The sequence below is a fragment of the Spermophilus citellus genome, assembly GCF_964194105.1.
Source record: "Spermophilus citellus genome assembly, chromosome: 17".
Taxonomy (NCBI): Eukaryota; Metazoa; Chordata; class Mammalia; order Rodentia; family Sciuridae; genus Spermophilus; species Spermophilus citellus.
This window is the reverse complement of record NC_138199.1, coordinates 68,395,280-68,401,279: the sequence shown is the minus strand read 5'-3', so window position 1 is coordinate 68,401,279 and position 6,000 is coordinate 68,395,280.

The following is a 6,000-nucleotide window of genomic DNA, read 5'->3' as shown; positions in this document are numbered from 1 at the left end:
CCCCATGAATAGATCAAAGCCAATGCCATTATCCTGGGAACGGGTTCATTCCAAAAGGGTGATCCTGGTCCCCTTTTTTTTCTATCTCACGCTCTCTGCCCTTCTGCTTTTTGTAGAATGACACAGCAGGGAGGTCCTTGACAGATGCCAGACCCTCAGTCTTGGACTTCCCAGTTCCCAAAATTGTGAGCCAATAAATTTCTTCATTATAACTTTCCCAGTATGTGGTATTCTGTCAGAGCAGCAGAAAGCAGATTAAGACAACCCATGATGTAAATTCTATTAATGTTCCACTTACACTTTTTGTTGTTGTTGTTGTTACTGGGATTGAACCCAGCAACACTTAACCACTGAGCCACATCCCCAACTGCTCCCCCTACTCCTTTTTTTTTTTTTTTTTTTTTTTGTATTTTATTTAGAGACAGGGTCTCACTGAGTTGCTTAGGGCCTCACTAAGTTGCTGAGGCTGGCTTTGAACTTGCAATCCTCCTGCCTGAGGATTTCCAGCCACTGGGATTACACGCCTAAGCCAGGGTGTCTGACCCACAAGGTGAATTTTACTAATGCTCCGTTTACAGTTTTTTGTTTTTATTGTTTTTGTACTGGAGATTTCACCCTGGGACACTGAACCACTGTGCCACATCTCCATCCCCTTTTTACTTTTATTTTGAGACAGCATCATGCTAAGTTGCTTAGGGTCTCACTAAGTTGCTGAGGCTGGCCTTGAACTTGTGATCCTTTCACCTCAGGTTCCTGGTCACTGAGATAATAGGCACACACCACCATACCCAGCTCCATTATACTCTTGAAGAAACAGTCTCAGTGCCAACCAGAAAGCTTTCCACATCCACACAGCCAGCAAGGGACCCACCTGGAATTTGAATCCACTTCTGTTTGATTTAACCATGAACCTCCTACCAAAGTATGTCATGCATCAGAGAAAAAAGAAACACCAAACAATTGTTCTCCTTCATCCCAAATGAGTTCAGCACATGCCTCTGTTCTAGTTCTGTGAGTATGGCTCCAAGTCTCCTGGGTAGTTTGCAAATCCATGGGGGCCACCAGCACATCCTAAGCCAGCGGGGTTCTCCAGGTTTACGAGCAGCAGCTTAAGTGGATTGTGAAAGGTCATTTTGGGATGATGAACCTGCTTTGCCCAGGATTCTTCCACTCACTGGAACATGTTGAGCCGTTTGAGAATAACACGTTACCATAATATAAAGCAGTTAAACACTTTGGGAAGTGGCTTTAATTCAATGCCCACTTGGTACTTTGTGCAAGATTCTGCTGTCTTATGTGCAGTTTGATTTTGCTCCTTGGTTTGGCAGTGCTCACTCAAAGCCTGATATGTGTGTGTCCGTAGAATTTTTACTCTCAAAGCCCATTTTACTGACCCCTGATGCTTCACACAATAGAGAGGAAGTAAGATTTCAGTGTTTTGGTAAGAATGTTCATTTGAATAGGGAATAACTTGTATACTTTCTACCGAATGATTGCATAATTACTCCTTTTTCACTTTGTTTTGATTTTTGATTTAGGTCTATGATAAAATTAAACAATGTAAGTGGACGAAACACCAAAAGAGATGAAGAATTTTCAGCTGGCAATAATACTAATAGCTTTTTTTTAATTAGCACTCATTATGTGCCAGGGTTTTTTTTTTTTTTTGATTTGTGGTAAATATTTTCTTGCTTAATTTTTATAGCAGTTATGAAGTGAGTACCATTATTTTTCTTATTTCAAAGCTGAGGAAACTTAGGCATAGAAAAGTTAATTGCCCAAAGTTACAGAGTGAGAAAATACTGAAATAATAGCATTCAAACTAAGAATGTTGTTTCTTGAGCCTGCACCCTACCCTTAGTTGCAGCTTCATACACTAAGAACAGCTATAAATAAGGAGAGTAAGGATCAGAGACTCCAACTAAGTTGATCCAGGTTGCACAGGTAGTAAGACAAGCAGTTGTTGCCAGTCAGGTCTGTGCGGCTATCTCAGGTTGGATTCCTTCTCCTGCTGTCCCAGTCTCAAGAAGGAACAGCATGTACTTCATAGAAGGAAAATGCTGCTGCCCACTGTATTGGTTTATTCCCTAAGGCTGGCCCTGTCTGAGAACTCAGCATCCCTGCTTCCGAGGTGAGAGGCTTGGAGGCGTGGACCAGTACACAGGGGTGTGCTGTGCTGTACGTGAGCATTTCCCTGAGAAGGTCTGAGCTGGGTTTTTTTTTTGTTGTTTTGTTTTACTTAATTCCATGTGTTTTGTCTGCCTTTTGAAGACTATCCTCATTCATCATGGCCTTAACATTCGTTTTCCATATTTCTTTCTCTTGGCCCAATCTCTCTAAATAATTAATGACTGATGAATAGAGTAGCACTCCTAGAAAATGTTGGGTTTCTATTCAGCAAAAGGTTTTGACGGGATCACATTTTCCATTGAAGGATTATAACGTGACAATATTTCAACCTTTGGTAGCATCCGAAGTGCTGGTGCCCTGGGGTGATGCAAAGAGCCCTGGTTCACTGGTGATCCAGTGTCTCCCTCTGCTGTGTCCTTCCACGTCTGTGTCTCTTTGGGCAGATTAACTTCCCAGAGTCATAGGTTTCCTCCAATGCAAAATGGGATCTGATTAAATGAGCTGATGTCCTAAAAAACCTTTTGGTTCTGGAATTGGCTGCTGACAGGGCCTAACTCTGTCTTTTCCCCCCACCCCTGTGGCCAGCCTTCCTTCCCCAGGCAAACTAATGTCAGAAAGAATCAACCAGCAGCACAGTAACTAATTGATCTCCGACATGTGCTTCTAATTCTCATAAAGGGAGTTTGACCACAGTGAGCATTGCATGTGCTTGAAGTATTTTATGTGGAAATTTGAAGGTTTCTGATAACTTTCTGTGAAGATGTTTTCACAGTGACTAAACCTCTTGGGGCTCTTTCTGTCTCAAGTTCAAGTTACTTAGATAGTGATTAAGGCTGTTTTATAGGCCCCTGTGGTCAATGATAACAGTAGAGAAAAAAGCATTCTTCAGCTCTGTAATTTAGCAGGACAGTATTTGGGATTTCATCCACCGGCTTTGCTCAAATACTTTGAATAATTAACCTGCTTTCTCTGCAGCCTGAGGAGTCTCCACAGTTTCCCATCCAGGGCAGTGATGAGTGATCACCCTGCACGAATGGCCTTATTTATTTAGAAGACTCTTTGTCTCTGTCCAGCTGCTTTTTCTTGGATTGACAGACAGGAGACCCAGTATCCGTTCACTTTACAATATTTATAAAATAGAATAAATCAATGAGACCAAAGAGCAAAAGGCAATTTTTTATTTTATTTTCCTTATTAGGGCCCCTGTGACTGAGAGAGAGCCTATTGAACATCAGCACCTTCAGGTGAGTTGAAATGAGTCTTCGGATTCTGCATAAAGGATTCTAAACTGCAGGCAAGGACATTCCCAAGGACAGGCAGCCAGGAGAGGAGGAGGAGGAGGAGGCAAGAGGCAGCCTATGCTTCAAAGACTCTCATGACCTAACCGAGAGGTCCGAGGAGGAACGTCTTAAGTCACTTTATAAACCAGCAGCAGTGACAGAAGCCCTTGGGAAGGTAAAGTTTTTCCTCCTGAAGCAAAAGTTCCAGAGCAGCGCAGGCCAGAGATGGTGTCCCTTGAGGCCACATTGCTATTATGTCTTTTTTTAGAAAAATGCCCTGTCAAGGGCTGTGCTTGCTTTCTGGCCCCAGTTTTATCCAAACTAAGTCTCAGTGGCTCATTTTTGTTTTCAAAGACCTCAGATCCGGGAGCATCTTGGCACAGAATTTGCCAAGAGCGTTCCTTCAGCTCACTCTGTGTTGGGGCCTCCCCAGTTACATTGTGTGGGGGGTGCTCACTTTTTATTGTCTTATTTTCTCCACGGAATGGGTCATCCTGCTCCTTTAAAAATGACAGTGAGAGAGCAGGAGCCACACTGATTTTTAAGGTGGAGACGAGACAGGGCTTTGCAATTCATAGAACTTCACCAGGGGTGGAGGCCGCAGCGATGCTCACCTTACTGATGTGATTCTGCAATCTGTATTTGGGGTAAAAATAGGAGTTCATAACTCACTTGAATCAAATGTATGAAAGATGATATGTCATGAGCTTTGTAATGTTTTGAACAACCAATAAAAAAAAAAAAAACACTGGGCTTGGGTTGGGGCAGTGGCTCAGTGGCAGATCATTTGCCTAGCAATGTGTGAGGCACTGGGTTTGATCCTTAGCACCACATATAAATAAGCAAATAGAATAAAGATATTCTGTCCATCTACAACTACAAAAAACAATTAAAACAAAACAAAACAAAACAATACTGGACTTGGCAACATTCCTTGTAAGGGGTTCGAGACCGCAGTGTGCATGGCTGCAATGGATGTGGCTTGCAGGATATTTTAAACTGGGGGGAATTTGGTGCCTAATGATTTAAAAAATGGCCAAGAGAATCTTTCATACACCTGATACCCCTTGTTTTCGGTGATGAATTCTGTTCCTTCACATGATTAAGTATAACAGAAGCACGCCAAGGCAAGCGTGTGAAGCAGGGTTTATTTAAAAAGGGGTAACACAGGTTTCTCCAGGGAGGGAGAAGGGGGCCATAGCTGGTATTCTGGTATCCCAAGAAGCAAGGCCTTCTGCCTTTTTGTTATGTATCTTAGGCTTCTTTTGTTCTCCTACTCTCTTCTCCTTATCTCTTTCCTTCCTGGTCCTGACCAGGCCCAGGAGATGCTCGGTGGGATGGCCAAAAGGTGAGAAGCAGATGGTAGAAGGGAAGGGCCTGGTTGGGAGGAGGGAGCACTCTCTGTAGGGAGGAGCAATTCCTGGGACCAGTTACTTTAGCAACAGGTTGGAGCTGAGGCTGTTATCTTTATAGGGTGGAGGAAGGGCTCTGAAGGCATTTCAGTCCCTCCAGGGGACAGTCTCCAACTGCCCGGACTCACTCAAATTGGCCTCCTTGATCCGACCTGACTCAATTTACCTATCTATACTGACTGTCTGTCTAATTCTGTCTTCATGCCTATCCAAACCCCAACTCGGAAGTCAGAAGAACAAGTAGGGGTGCAGGGTCCTTTTGTGTATGATCCTCCCCTTGAACACTGAAGATGGAAGCTGTTCCACCTCTCTGAGGTCTGCCGAGGCCACATGAGCAGATTCTTCTGTGCAGTTTGCTTTTGGCCCCTTCCCACCCTATTGTGTGGTGTTTGCCTTGCCCCTGCCAGGCCTCCAGGGTCTCAGAGCATCCAACCAAGTGGAAGTCCCACTGCAGCAGGGAATGTCTGCATTGCTGCTCTGGGGAAGAAAAAGAAAAAGGGCATCTCCACCGCAGGCCCTGCCACCAGGTCCCTTGGCCACCAGACTCACAGGGATCTCCAGGCCCAGATCAAGTCCTTTGTGTTTGTTTTACACTAATAATGGCATTTCCTTGGCTCCCCAGAAAACATGCCCTTTCCACAGCGACTGGCTCCATCAAACATCATGCACAGTTGGACTTGGACTCTACATCGATTTTTTCTTCTTGCCTGTCTTGTTTTCTTGATAATTCCCTTTGCACCTATGGCTTACTTACTCTGTCAGAGATCATAACTACTTGCACTCATGCAAAGGAAGTCTGGAGATACGGGATCTAGGGATGCAGTCTCTCTCTTGTCTTCCCATTTTTCCTTGAAGGGGGTGTCCTTGATTTGCCTCATCACAATATGGTGGCAAGGGTATCAGCCATCAAGTCTGAGGTCCACAGAGAGTGTAAGGGTGTATGTCAGCTAATTCAGCCCCTATAAAAAAAGAGCTTTCATAAAGGCTACCCTGGGGAGATCTCTGCTGAGATTACATAGCTCAGAACAGTGCCATACAACACCCCTGCCTCACGTACTGCATTTTTTTGTTGTTGTTAACCTGAGCACATTGTTGTTCCAGTTAGCAATTTGTCAGGAAGAAGCATAGAATTGGGCATTTGAAGAAATGAGACTTAAAATGTCCACCTCACTATTTTG